The following is a 14,551-nucleotide window of genomic DNA, read 5'->3' as shown; positions in this document are numbered from 1 at the left end:
GGGGCCATCGTTTTGTTTCACGCCCACTAACGACACCTTCACCCTCGACTTCACATATACTTCAGCTGCAGCAGCATCTTTAAAATCTTGTTTCCAGCAATGCTTTAGAAGGACTCTAATCTCAAACTGTACTACTTTCATTTTATATTATTTTTATTTATGACTATCACATGCTCGCAATACGCTATAATAACTATTATATTTTGTAAATTGTATTGCCAACTAAAGAAAATCATTAAACAATTACTAAACTCTGAACTCAGAAACCCTACATTACTTATGAGACGACCCAATATAAAGTTCTTTAGTACACGATCTTTCTTTTTTTTTTTTTTTTTTTTTTTTTTTTTTTTTTTTTTTTTTGTTGCCAAAAATTAGCGAGAGCAAACAAGTATGAAAGGGTCCGTGTTCCGAGTACAGTCGCTGATCGAATTATTATTCTCAATTGTGCTGATATTAATTACACGATTTCTAGCAGTTATAAAAAAAAACTTTTTGTGTCTATGAGTAGCTTTCGCGTGGTGCATATTATTTAAATATTCAGACTTGTGATTGGTTTGGTTTCCTTCATGCGTATTAGAAGCGTGTTGTGCAATTGTGCTATTGTGGTGAGTGCAGTTTCGAGTGAGATTCCCCATAGAATGGCTCGGTATTTGACTATAGAAAAAAGAATATTTGTGTGCAAGACATATTATTGTAAGTATGAATCGAATCGTCGGATCTGTACGGAGTTCATTGTGAAATTTCCGAATACTCAACAGCAGATGAATGAATGAATGAATGAATGAATTAATTAATTAATTAATTAATTAAGTGCATTTATTGATGTACAATTACACAAACTCATGTACACAAGATCCCTCGCACGAGCCCGTACGGCCATTCATGCTATAACTATGCACAGTTTGAATCTTCAAAGAAAACAAAAAAGTACTACTAATAATAAAATAGTAAAACAACAGTTATTATTATTACTACCGTTATCATTAATTATCACAATTACAACTAATCTAACTTCATACCAAATTTCACAAAAATAATAAAAATAAAATAAATGTAAGATATGAAAAAAACGCAGTGAAACAATATATATATATATATATATATATATATATATATATATATATATATATATAAAGAATTCAATTCCTTATTAAAATTGCAATAAATAATCCAAATAATAAATATAAATGTAACACAAAAAACATATACATACAATAAAAAAACAAATAAAAAAACACATAATAAATACAAAAAGAACATTATCCCCTAATTACCTTAACTTTAAAATGATATCAGTGTATCGAGTACAGACCAAGTTTTTTAGAAGCCACTTTCTAAGAAACAGACACATTCATCATATTTATTATTTTTTACTTTGTAACTACTGAAATATATTTTTATGTTTTATGTTGAACATTGTTTATGTTTCTGAATACAACAAAAACTGTATGTTAACAAGGATTTTTTGTTTTACTTTGTAAATCATCTCTTGACCCCCCTCATTTCGTTACACGATCCCCAGAGAGTCGCGATCCTAAGTTTGGAACCACTGGTCTAGACCATCAGACACTGCGGACTATTCTTTCAAACCTGAAGCTCGCATGAGATGAAAATAAATGTCAAGCGAATCCCTGTCACTACTTATGGCTTTTAAGGAACCCGGAGGTTCATTGCCGCCCTCACAAAAGCCCGCCACCGGTCCCTATCCTCAGCCTTACAGTTGGGTGAAAATCTGGGGAAAACTCAACCAGATATTCAGTCCGTACGGGAATCGAACCCACGCCCGAACGGTCTCCGGATCAATAGGCAGGCGTCGGTGGCAACAAATCGTATAAATGTGGGAACACCTAGAAGTAGGCCTATTATACTTGTTTTTTTGAAAGATGGGACATGACAGTTAAGCGGCCGAGCTTGGAACTACAGTGCCATGTTGCCAATGTGGACTACCACGCTGCCAGCTGATGGAAGCTAGCAATTGTCGTGAAGATGGCTGACGTTAAAACATTCATGACAATTGACGCGAAGGCAAGAAAACAATACAAAAATCGACAGAGAATCAAAGACGAAACGTACCAATGTTAACATTGTGTGCACAATGAATGTCGCCAAGAGAGCTATTAAGCACTCGCCACGTGGAAATTGTAAGTTTGGCAACTCAACCGTTGTTACCATAGCAACAGGCCTACCACGCTATGTGACATTCAGTTGTTTTTCCGATCGCAACGTATTCCGAATCTCACCGGTGAGCAATCTGATGGCATCACGGTGTTCCGAATTCCACCGATGACGTCATTGATGCTCCACCGGTGTCGCACCGGTGCCATCAACTGCAGAGGTGGTGGCAGTCTCCATCAGCCGCCATCAGTGAATCTGATTGGTTCTTGTATAGGGCGGGAATTAGCAGACGAATGACATCGTGCACTGTTGTGTCATGGCGGTGTGTTCTGCTGTATTGTTTGTAATGAGCACAACGTAAAAACAATATGTTAATGGCTTATGAGCGAACATGTCAACGGACCCGTTATTACTCCCGGTTCAAGAAATAAATTGTTTATGCTATCTTTTCTTTGAACGAGATGGCAGTACGAAAATTTCGCAAAAATTTTGCTAGCGTAGCACAAACAACTTGTACAGTCGCCATGACAGCCATCGATCCTTCCAGCAGTTTTGTTCCATATTTCGCTGCAACGTGACGTCATTGATGCCACCGGACCGGTGAGATTCGAAATACGCTGGTCATGTCCCATCTTAAAAAAAAACAAGTATAGTACTTTCGACAGTAACATAAATAATACATAGCCATAAAGAAAACTGGTATTCTGTCGAGAAAGGAACGAATGACAACAAAATGGTACGAAATGTTATTTATTAATGACCTATTATTATTATTATTATTATTATTATTATTATTGACCAAGACAGATGACATCTGTCACGAGGCACTGAGTTTGAACAATCCTCAAAACCTAATTTGTGTGGGCGATAGTTTCTGATTCCTACCGCTGGTGCGCTGTTCATCTTGGAGAGCAGTTCGTACTACACATCCACCGGAGTTAGCCTAGGTTGTTCGTGTTGTGTTCAACAGATGGCACACAGGCAGTTAACAGTAACGACTGCCTCTCCTAATCAAAATGCAGTAAACCCTCGCTATTTCGGAATTAGTGGGCCTATTCCACAAAGGTATAGTGTTGTTCATCACAAGTAAATTATCTAGTAAGTTGCACAAATACAAGAGTTTCTCTTCCACAAAAGAGTCTTATGGAGTTGTATTTCACCACACCATAATTACAAAAATTACCAGCGAACTTTCATGATTGTGTTCTACAAAAGTGTAAGTCTACTAATACACTCAGGGACAAAAAAAAAAACGGACACTTTAATATTTGCTGGTATTTTGCAAAACATTACCTTCTCATACAATATTATGGTAGTCATCTGTTGTTATGGAGACGTGTATACATTGTTGATTGTTTTTTGTTTTATAAACAAGCCATTACAACCAAATATTCCAATTTTGCTTTCGGAGTCTCAGCTATAACAATTTTGTCTCAACCATTTTGTGCTTCATTATCGTTATCATTCGTTATTTCTTTATTTTTACATTTTCTGAGTTTAAGTGGGGTTGTAACATTTGTCTGAAAACAAGATGCGACCTGAAGATGTGGCTCGAGATGTAGCCCTTTACGATTATGGACGCAGTGTACCTTACATTGCAAATGTTATGAATATGGCTAGAAGCACAACCCATGATGCCATAAAACGGTATAGAGAGACCCTAGAATATACCAGAAGACCAGGTTCGGGTCGTCCAAGAGCTACAAATCCAAATGAAGACAGGTATATGGTGTTGAGAGTTCTTAGGGAGAGCAATCTGCCAGCTACTAGTGTAGCCCAGCAATTTGTTAACATGCATGGACGCCCAATTTCGGCCAAAACAGTTAGAAGGCGGTTGAAAGCAAGTGGACTGATATCAAGTAGACCTGCAACTGGTCCCAGACTTCTCAGGATGCATCGAGTTGAACGACTGCGTTTTGCAAATGATCACAGGGATTGGAGAAATGGACAGTGGAGCTGTGTTCTGTTCACCGATGAGTCCCGTTTCAATCTGTGCTCACCTGATGGACGTGAAAGAGTTTGGAGAAGGAGGGGAGAACGATTTTCACAGTGTTGCATTTCCGAAAATGTGCCTATGGAGGTGGTGGAGTGATGGTTTGGGCAGGAGTGTGTACGGATGCTCGTACAGAGTTGGTTTTTGTTGAAAATGGAAGACTAACAGCTGATAGGTATATAAATGAATGTTTGGCTGATCATGTTGTGCCATTTGGCCAATTTGTAGGTGATAATTTTGTTTTAATGCATGATAATGCACGGCCGCATATTGCCCATGTGGTCGGAGATTATCTCCAAGAAGTGGGAATCCATGTTCTTCCATGGCCAGCAAGGAGTCCAGACATGAACCCAATTGAACACGTGTGGGACATGCTGGGACGGCGTGTTAAGAATAGACAACCGAGACCAGAATCATTACAAGAGTTGAGGCGTGCACTTGGCGAAGAATGGGAACTTATTCCTCAAGAAGACATTGCTAACCAAATTGAGAGCATGCCAAGACGTATGGATGCAGTTATTCAAGTAAGAGGGGGTAATACCCGTTACTAAAAAGAGTTTTTAATGTTTAAGGCACCATAAAATGAAAAAAAAAAAAAAACAGTTGGACCAAACGATGCCGTAGTTATACGCCCTTCGTAATTTTTTGTAAATTTTCTCATCAGAATTTTTTTTTTTTTTCAAATGTTGTCGTATAAGGTGCTAAATGAAACATTATTTTGTTTAAATGGGTTTTGTTTCATTTTGAAATAATTGGCAACAAAATACAAGCAAATATGGAAATGTCCGGGTTTTTTTGTCCCTGAGTGTATTTTAACTTACTAGTGAATTGTTAAATATTCTCTACCAATGAAAGGGGACTAACACCATGCATGTACTAATGTTATTGAACTATATTTATTTCTTAATATTACGATATATTTTCATAAATATGTAGTCTAAGTATCTTTTCTTGCTTCTATTTCCTTAAAAAGAAACAATTTCATTTCCATTGACACCATCTCAATAATTTTGCAGTCTTTGCAATTTCGTAACTTAAAAATTAGAATATTTCCTACCATTTTCTTATTTAATTACATAATTAATGAACAGTATTGTATTGTATTTATTAACATTCCATGGTATTCATACATTGCTTCACAGCTAGAATATAGAACAAGTAAAAAACTTAATACTATTATAAAGTCTTAGGGCCGTATTCATAGACATTGTTAGCGCGGGCTTCCGGTGGATGATCAGCGAACTAACTTTTTCGTATTCATAAACCAGTGTTAGCGATATGATATGATAAGAATCCTGTACAAATAACCAGTCGATAGCCGGGGCTAGATAAGCACGCTCGTAGCGCGGGCTAGCGAAATGTCTATGCATAGCACCCTTAATTTATAGTCACAGTCTAGATGAAGTATATACAGACGAGATTTACAATATAGTCTACTAGTACAACACAAAGTTTTAGTATCAATTTCATGAAGCGTTATTAAATGTCATGAATTCACCTACAGAACAGAAGGCGTGAGAAATTAGGTACTTCTTTAATTTGGCCCTAAATAATCTTATGTTTTGAGTTTCATTTTTTATATCGATAGGGAGGCTATTAAAAATTGTTACTGCCATATTAGGCACTTCTTTTTGATAGCACGATAGACTTGCCGATGGAGTATGAAAGTCATTTTTTTGACGTGTATTTATGCTATGAACTGTTGAATTAGTTACAAAGTTTTCACGATTACATAAGTGGAAGATTATTAATGAAAAGATATACTGACAAGCCATGGGCATTATTTGTGGTTTTTTTTAAATGGTCCTACACGATTCCCTAGATTTGGCACCTACTATTATTCTAATTACTCTTTTTTGTAGTAGGAATATACTGTTACTATCTGTGGAATTTCCCCAGGATATTATCCCAAAACTCATTACCGAGTGGAAGTATGCTAAGTATATTGTACAGTATTACAGTACAGTAGTACAGTATTACCCATGATGTAATACGTGAAAGATATTTACAGTAACGCTATGTACTGAATTCTTAAAAAAAATGTTTATAGATGTTTCCCTGGTATGTGGAACCTTAAATAAATAATCACGTTCTCAAGATGATTTCAATATGAATTTACACACAATCTGTTTCACGTTTATCTCATTATCACACCAGTAAACCTATAATGTTATATTTCATTTCACTGTATGTTGTAACATTTTAGGTTAAGTAATCATTATCAAAATCCATGAATGAATGAACGAAGGAATAAGAAAATTAATTAACTGATTTTGACTTTTTCACGGGCACTATAAGTGAATTTTCAGGTCTCGAATGCTTAGAAAACCTCGGGCCCCAAGGGCCTCGATTTTCCAAACTGCATTTTCGACCTGCAAATCCTAACTTACAGTTCATGATATGTAATGTACTATTTGATTTTAATAAACTGTCCCCACTGCCTTTTTCAAAGGTAGACCATTCTGTTATTACTGTTATTTCTATTAATAACATTATTATTGATCTCTGTAAAATTTATGTAGACTACTGGACTGTACCCGAGCACGAGCATATGCTCATTTCGGGTATCTATTCATATGAATTATTTCAAATGTAAATTGCGGATAAATTTGAATTAGAATAAGAATTCAATACAACGTTAAAAGTGAATAAAATAATCTATGTATATAATTTGAACTGGTAATGGAAATTACGAGAAAACGGCTGAACGGATTTTAATCAATGACCCCTCATTTTGAAGCTTGGCATCTACGGATTTTCAGAAAAATAGTAACTTTCAGTGAAGCGTTATTTTTCCTACATAATTTTTCTATTTTCCAAAATCCATCTTTCGTCAGTTTTGAGAACTAATTGCATTTCAGAATAAAACAAAACACATACTACAATAAACAATAGGCTATTACACGAAGGCCATGACCTGTAGGATTGCTGACATATCTAGAGTTAAAATTCAATTGGTTATTAAAAACTTCATGACTTGCTAAAAATAATTTACAGGTCTGATTCTGCGGTGTGTAATTTTCTGAGTACAGCTGTGTATTGAATATTAAAATCTATAAAACTTGAGGTGGTTTGATAACATTAGTACCTTTAGAAATAAAATATTATTATAGTTCACGCCATGAACTTACGTAAGATAATAATATTGTTACTAAAAATCAAATCTATATATATAATTTGAACTGGTAATGGAAATTACGGGAAAACGGCTGAACGGAATTTTATGAGTGACCTCTCATTTTCATGCCTGGCATCCAAAGTTTTTCGGAAAAATAGTAGTTTTCAGTGAAATGTCAATTTTCCTACATAATTTTTCTATTTTCCAAAATCCATCTGTTGTCAGTTTTGAGAACTAATTTAATTGAATCACGGCCGACTTGATTGAATTTCAGAACAAAACACACACTACAATAAACAATAGGCTATTACACGAAGGCCATTACCTGCAGGATTACCGACATATTTAGAGCTCAATTCAATTTGTTATTAAAAACTGATTCTGCAGTGTATAATTTTCTGAGTACAGCTGTGTATTGGATATTCAAATCTACGAAACTTGAGGTGGTTTGATGACATTATTACCATTAGAAATTAAATATTATTGTAGTTAATATCATGATGCATCTATTTTTCATTAATTGTACATAATACTGATGTTATATCGATGACATGAAAGTGAAACGTTTTGTGGTCATGTAAGTAAATGTAGAGAATATCTTAATTTAGATCTTCATTTTTATAATTTACTGAGTGGCTGCTATATATAACTACAAAACTTGGATAAACTCCAGAACACGAACTGCACCCTTTCCCTCTTACTTCAAAATTCCAACCTTGTGCACACAAAATAAATTATTGGCACCGAAAAGTGCCTTTTCGTAAATATAATGATGCGCATTCGACAAACGCAGACAAATCTGCTCTTTTTAGTATTTTAAGACATAATTTGGTAGGTGCAATCCGTGTTCTAAAATTTCCCCGCGCAAAAATTACAGTTCCTAAGGAAAGATCAAAAGGTATTACTTACTGATAAAATAAGAGGCCTACAAAATTTTGTAGTCTCCAGATCATTTCAGCAAGATCTCTTAGTAGGATAAAATGATTTTACGCTCTACATTTCAAGTTCTACATGCAGCAGCTATACGAAAATGCTATTGTTCGAAAGCTTAGCAAACCTGACATTTTTTTAACTTTTGCCTACAATCCACAATGACCTGAAATAGCTATTGCTTTACTTTAACCCTTTCCAGCCCAAATTAAATTGAAAATTAAAAACAATATTTTGACATGAAGGAGAAACGCTGTCCGATAGTGTTTTGTTTCGGGATTTCAGGGGTGCCATCTGTCTTAAAAGTAACTAAGAATATGGCTATGATAACATATGGAGTCATTTGCCATTTTACATGCTTTCTCAGAGCAGGTAAAGTGTATGATGCCATATGGAAACATTGGGCTGGAAAGGGTTAACATGAAAAACCCACTGATCGTCCTGACATTGTTACTTGCGTTTTCGCGTTGAAACTAAAAAACTGAAGAAGAAGAAAAACTATTTGGCATAAAAAGCCATTCAGAGGGAGTATGTTTTATTATTATGGAAGCAAATAACTTTCAGAATGTCTGGTATTCTTCATTGAAAATAAATCTGAAAAATGTTTATTTGAACGTCTAATGAACTTAGTTTGCAGCATTTGCTGCGCAAGCCACTAGTATAGTTACAATTTTATTTTTTGTTATAGGCCTACACATTATTAGAAATAGAACCCGATCTAAGCAACAGAGCCTGGAAATAAAGCACTCTTTCATTTTAATTGTATCGTTTGAAATTAAACTTTTTATGAGAACGTGGACTCATGAAAGTAAGGATCTAGTTGTTTCACTTCTCATTGAAGGCCGGGCTTGTAGTAAAACATAACTTAGTGTCACGTCATAAAAATTGAAGGTGGGAGCATTCGCTTCAAGTTCAGAGAACACAATCTCCAAGACACGAATAACCCATATATGACTTTCTGAAATGACTTGATGGCTATTCCATGAATCGTGTCTTGTGGAGGTGTGACGAAGCTCTGTAGAGTTAACGAGAGGCCCACTACAGAACGTCTAGAGGTAAGAATTACTCTACAGGCATTCCGAGCAAACTGGCAATTCCAACGAAAAAGTCTCTTTTCAGAAATACAGGGACATCATTTTATTTTTACTTCAATTTTTATTGTACCTGAGTTTTTTAATGTACTTCACTCCCACCCCTTCTACTAATGAAGTTCAACCATCCTCCACACAGATCCAAGACCGCATATACAGTCACAGTAGCCTTACGGTCATAGCAAACAGTACGTTCCAAAAATAGGTTCGCGTTTTACCAGTGACGAAAGAGCTTTCAATATTGAATCATTTTCGTACAGGTACTGTCGTCCATTTGCCTACGTCGTATCCCGGTTTCCCCCACCAGCTTTTATTCGCCAGCTAGTGGCTGGGTTGTCTTAGCTCTTTTCTGAGAACATTAATTTCTGTTAGGAATTGGACGTCTACGTAATATTATACAACTGTTTAAAATAGCTTAAATAAAAGTGGCTCGTTAAATAATTAACTGTCACGTGATTTCCTCCCTTTCTACGATCCTACGACATAACCATTTGGACGGATAGCAGGTAGTATGTCTGAGTAATTTTATCTTTTCGGATCGGGCAGACGTGAAGATTGAATTTATAGTACGTAAGATCTCTTTTATAGAGTAGGTACAGAATTATTTCAACATGAGTTACTAGTACGAAGGACGAAACTGGTAATTGGGATTAGGTACAATAGTCTATAGTGATATAATATGCACAAAAGAACTGAAGCCTGTATCGAAATGAACGGCCCCATTTTAAAAATCTGTTTAAATATCCATATTATGATTATTTTTCAATTTAACTTCATTCTCTATATTCTACGCTAATGTGTTGTAGACAGTATAATATACACTGCATAATGACTACGTCCACATGGACAGCTCAGTTCGTGAGTAAAAACACTCATTGTTAATACTGTACCGTATATTGATTAAACAAAAACCTAATGAAAATTATCAAACTCAAAAGCGCGATATTTCCTAGTTTACGTAAATGGATGGACTACTTTTCTTCCCTCCTATACCCAGTAAAGTGATTTGTTGTATTCTACGCCAGTATCATCGAACTCCAGTCGTGGAAGGGGTAGCAAACGGCGTTGATCCAGAGGTACAGCCAGGTTAATATTAAAAAGTTAGTAAAAATAAAATGATGACCCTGTATTTGTTTATTATTAGTGTAAAACTCTACATTTAAATATTTTAATGTTTTATTTTCAAAAGAAATAATTATATTTTACAAGTTTTATTGGCATTGAATCTAACTGGTCTTGGCTGGGTAATAGGTATTGTTTTGTTTCGCTAAGTTTGCAGCACTTACTCATTGAGAGATCAGCTGTTAATGTATATTTTTCAAGGAGCTATTGTTGAAGAAATATTTTGAGAGCCTGCACTGTTAATAGCAGAGCTCTAGGACCAAGGAACTTTTTACTCAATACTATATTATTTCTGAAATTTATTCGCAGTAGTTTGGATTAATTAAGCTTTCAGTTCAAGTGAATATTTTGACTTACAAATTTCACAGTTGTTTTGAAACTGGAAAAATGAAGGACACTAACTTATCTGTAACATATGTGACAAAATACCTACCGAGTTTGTTTTTGTGAACTAATTGGATGCCATGAGATTTGCATAGCTTTCATATGAACACTATGAGAATGAATCTTTTTTTTTGCTTGAGGCAGAGACTTTTTGTTAATAAGGTGCGAAGTGAGCTAACAAATCTTGTAACATACGTGATAGAACCTTTTCTTTAAGGTAGGCGTCCACTTACCGGAACGGATCCATACGTCGCATTTGGATTTTTATTATTTATTAAAATGTAGAGACAAATCTATCTGTCTGTCTGTCTGTCTGTCTGTCTGTCTGTCTGTCTGTCTGTCTGTCTGTCTGTCTGTCTGTCTGTCTGTCTGTCTGTCTGTCTGTCTGTCTGTCTGTCTATCTATCTATCTATCTATCTATCTATCTATCTATCTATCTATCAATCCATCCATCCATCCATCCATCCATCCACTTACCTACCCACCCACCCATCCATCCATCTATCTATCTACCTACCTACCTATCTATCTACCTATCTACCTACCTACCTATCTATCTACCTACCCATCCATCCATTTATTTATTTATAGTGCTAGTAAATTACTAATGAATACAAGTTAATATAAAATAATATAAACTTGTCCACTTTTCAATGGGCAAGATTCGTGCTCAGGAGGGGATTCCAATACAAACAAAATAAAATTGAGAGTGAATAAATTAGAGATTAAAAAGTGTTAAATATCTTTAAACCCAGACTATAAATCTAATACAATTTTTTTTATTAATTCGGAGAGGATTATTGGTTAAAATAATATTACAATAAAATTTGTTTAATAATCTAGGACCTTGACTCATGCTATGATAAAAAAAAGTTGCATTGGTTTTATATTTAGGTTCAGATTAACGCAGGGAATTCATATTTTTAGTTCTATATTTATGTATATACCTTTGAAAGTTGTTAACATTTCTGTGAAAATACTTTAATAAAATAAAATCATAAATTTGTTTAATGTTGAAAACTTTGAAATGTTTAAACAACGGTTCAGTTGCGTAATCTTTCTGCTTTTTTTAAACAAATTTTTAATACTTTTTTCTGTAGTAAAATTAACGGATAAAGGTTGGGTTATAATTTCCATCCGAAACTATAATACCATACATAAATATAGATTGAAGTAATGCTAAATAAATTGTATATAAACAGTTAATTGACAAAATATTTCTTAGAACAACAAAGTAATATAATGTTTTATGTAATTTGTTAGAAATATAATGCATATGATTATTCCATTTTAAATTATTATCGATAATTATTAACCTCATTAACTTCATTAATAACTGAACAATTGCAATTTATATTGGAACAGTAAAAATTATGCATTTTAATTTTTAGTATAGATGAAATTGGTTTATTACCATTGAACGGGTTACATCAGCTGCTTGTCTATGCGGATGACGTGAATATGCTAGGAGAAAATCCACAAACGATTAGGGGAAAAAAACAGAAATTTTACTTGAAGCGAGTAAAGCGATAGGTTTGGAAGTAAATCCCGAAAAGGCAAAGTATATGATTATGTCTCGTGACGAGAATATTGTACGAAATGGAAATATAAAAATTGGAAATTTATCTTTTGAAGAAGTGGAGAAATTCAAATATCTGGGAGCAACAGTAACAAATATAAATGATACTCGGGAAGAAATTAAACACAGAATAAATATGGGAAATGCCTATTATTATTCGGTTGAGAAACTTTTATCATCCAGTCTGCTGTCAAAAAATCTGAAAGTTAGAATTTATAAAACAGTTATATTACCGGTTGTTCTTTATGGTTGTGAAACTTGGACTCTCACTTTGAGAGAGGAACATTAGGTTAAGGGTGTTTGAGAATAAGGTGCTTAGGAAAATATTTGGGGCTAAGAGGGATGAAGTTACAGGAGAATGGAGAAAGTTACACAACACAGAACTGCACGCATTGTATTCTTCACCTGACATAATTAGGAACATTAAATCCAGACGTTTGAGATGGGCAGGGCATGTAGCACGTATGGGCGAATCGAGAAATGCATATAGAGTGTTAGTTGGGAGGCCGGAGGGAAAAAGACCTTTAGGGAGGCTGTTTGCTGACAACATAAAGTCCACTATGGTCCACTGTAGTCTATTCAGTTGTCGTTTTTCACGAGAAATGAGGGGTATTTTGATCGGTGTTCATTATAGATGCCTGTTGCTAGTAGCCAGAGTTGGGGTATAGTCAATATATACTGCAGGGCTGTGTCTTCTGCAACTGGTACTGATGATTTTAATTTACTTCTTTTGTGGTTTATGGATGGACAATATAGAAGAATGTGTTCCAGATCTTCATCTTGATTATTACACCACAGACAAGTAGGATTATCAGAAATGTGAAATCGGTGTAGGTACAATTGTGTGACAATGTGACCTGTTCTGTCTCTTGTTAAAAATGTTTGAACACGTCTGGGCAAGTTTTTGTACATTTCCAGGTCATTTGGTTTCTTTTCTACAGACTGTAAAATTTTTCCTTTGTCAGAAGAGAGCCAATTGTTGATCAACAGGTTTGCAAAATGAGACTTTACTGAAGCAAAAGCATTGGATAGAGATATCACTTAGGAAAAACACGGGAATTTTACTTGAAGCAAGTAAAGAGATAGATTTGTAAAATGAATTCCGAAAAGACAAAATAGGCCTGCATGATTATATCTCGTGACCAGAATATTGTACGAAATGTAAATATAAAAATTGGAGATTTATCCTTCGAAGAAGTGGAAAAGTTCATACTTAGAGCAACAGTAACAAATATAAATGACACTCTGGAGGAAATTAAACGCAGAATAAATATGAGAAATGCCTGTTATTACTCGGTTGAGAAGCTTTTGTTATCTCGTCTGTTATAAAAAATCTGAAAGTTAGAATTTATAAAAGTTATATTACCGGTTGTTCTGTATGGTTGTGAAACATGGACTTTGAAGTCATACCTGTCGCACGGATAGGCCTACTTGAAAATATCGTTTAAACTCATTACTAGTCCTGAGTGGTGTTATCTTTTCTTATGCATGCCAGAAAGAAAGTACGAAAAGAGGATGACAAATTACTGAAAGGCTGCTTGACAGCAAAAATGAAGGCGATTGCCACTTGTACAGATTACAAAGATTTTCATTTTAAAAAGGAGAAAATGAGGGAGACTTCCAAAGATCTTTTAGATTTCGTACTTTTTTAATTGGCCAAAAGTAGATATACAAAAAAAATAGAGATCTCCTTCTAAATATGTAGAAAATATGGCAACAATGGAGAAGCCACCGGTGTAGCTCAGTCGGCTGAGGCTATTGCCTGCCCAACTGGAGTTGCGCTAGGGCGTGGGTTCGTTTCCCGCTTGGGCTTGGGCTGATTACCTGGTTGAGTTTTTTCGATATTTTTCCCAACCGTAAAGCGAATGTCAGGTAATTTTTTGCGAATCCTCGGCCTCATCTTGCCAAATACCATCTCAATATCGCCATTCTCACCGACGCTAAATAACGTAGTAGTTGATACAGCGCAGTTAAATAACCAACCAATGAAAAAAACACTGGAGAAGTGTGATACAATGCTGCTGAGTTGAGAAATCAGGACATAGTCTAGATGTGGGGGGAAATCCCCTTCATGTGGGGCTTGCCTCTGCATAGATGAACACGGTTCACTTAAGGTATTGCATAATATTTCGTCATTTCCACATTACGGAGAAGCCTATAGCGAGATTCAACTCTAAAAACAATCAAAATATTCATTTAATCTCCATATTATATCG

General features: G+C 35.1%; 1 protein-coding gene across 2 annotated transcripts in view; it reads right to left on the bottom strand.

The window, feature by feature from the left end:
* Nucleotides 1–14,551, bottom strand: part of LOC138702103 (lactosylceramide 4-alpha-galactosyltransferase-like) — a 209,972-nt gene that overhangs the window by 152,203 nt on the left and 43,218 nt on the right. The gene's annotated exons all lie outside the window — the stretch shown is intronic.

Source organism: Periplaneta americana, chromosome 6 (genome assembly GCF_040183065.1).
Source record: "Periplaneta americana isolate PAMFEO1 chromosome 6, P.americana_PAMFEO1_priV1, whole genome shotgun sequence".
Lineage (NCBI taxonomy): Eukaryota > Metazoa > Arthropoda > Insecta > Blattodea > Blattidae > Periplaneta > Periplaneta americana.
The sequence above is the reverse complement of the archived record's forward strand: the minus strand, read 5'-3'. Positions and strand labels throughout refer to the sequence as shown.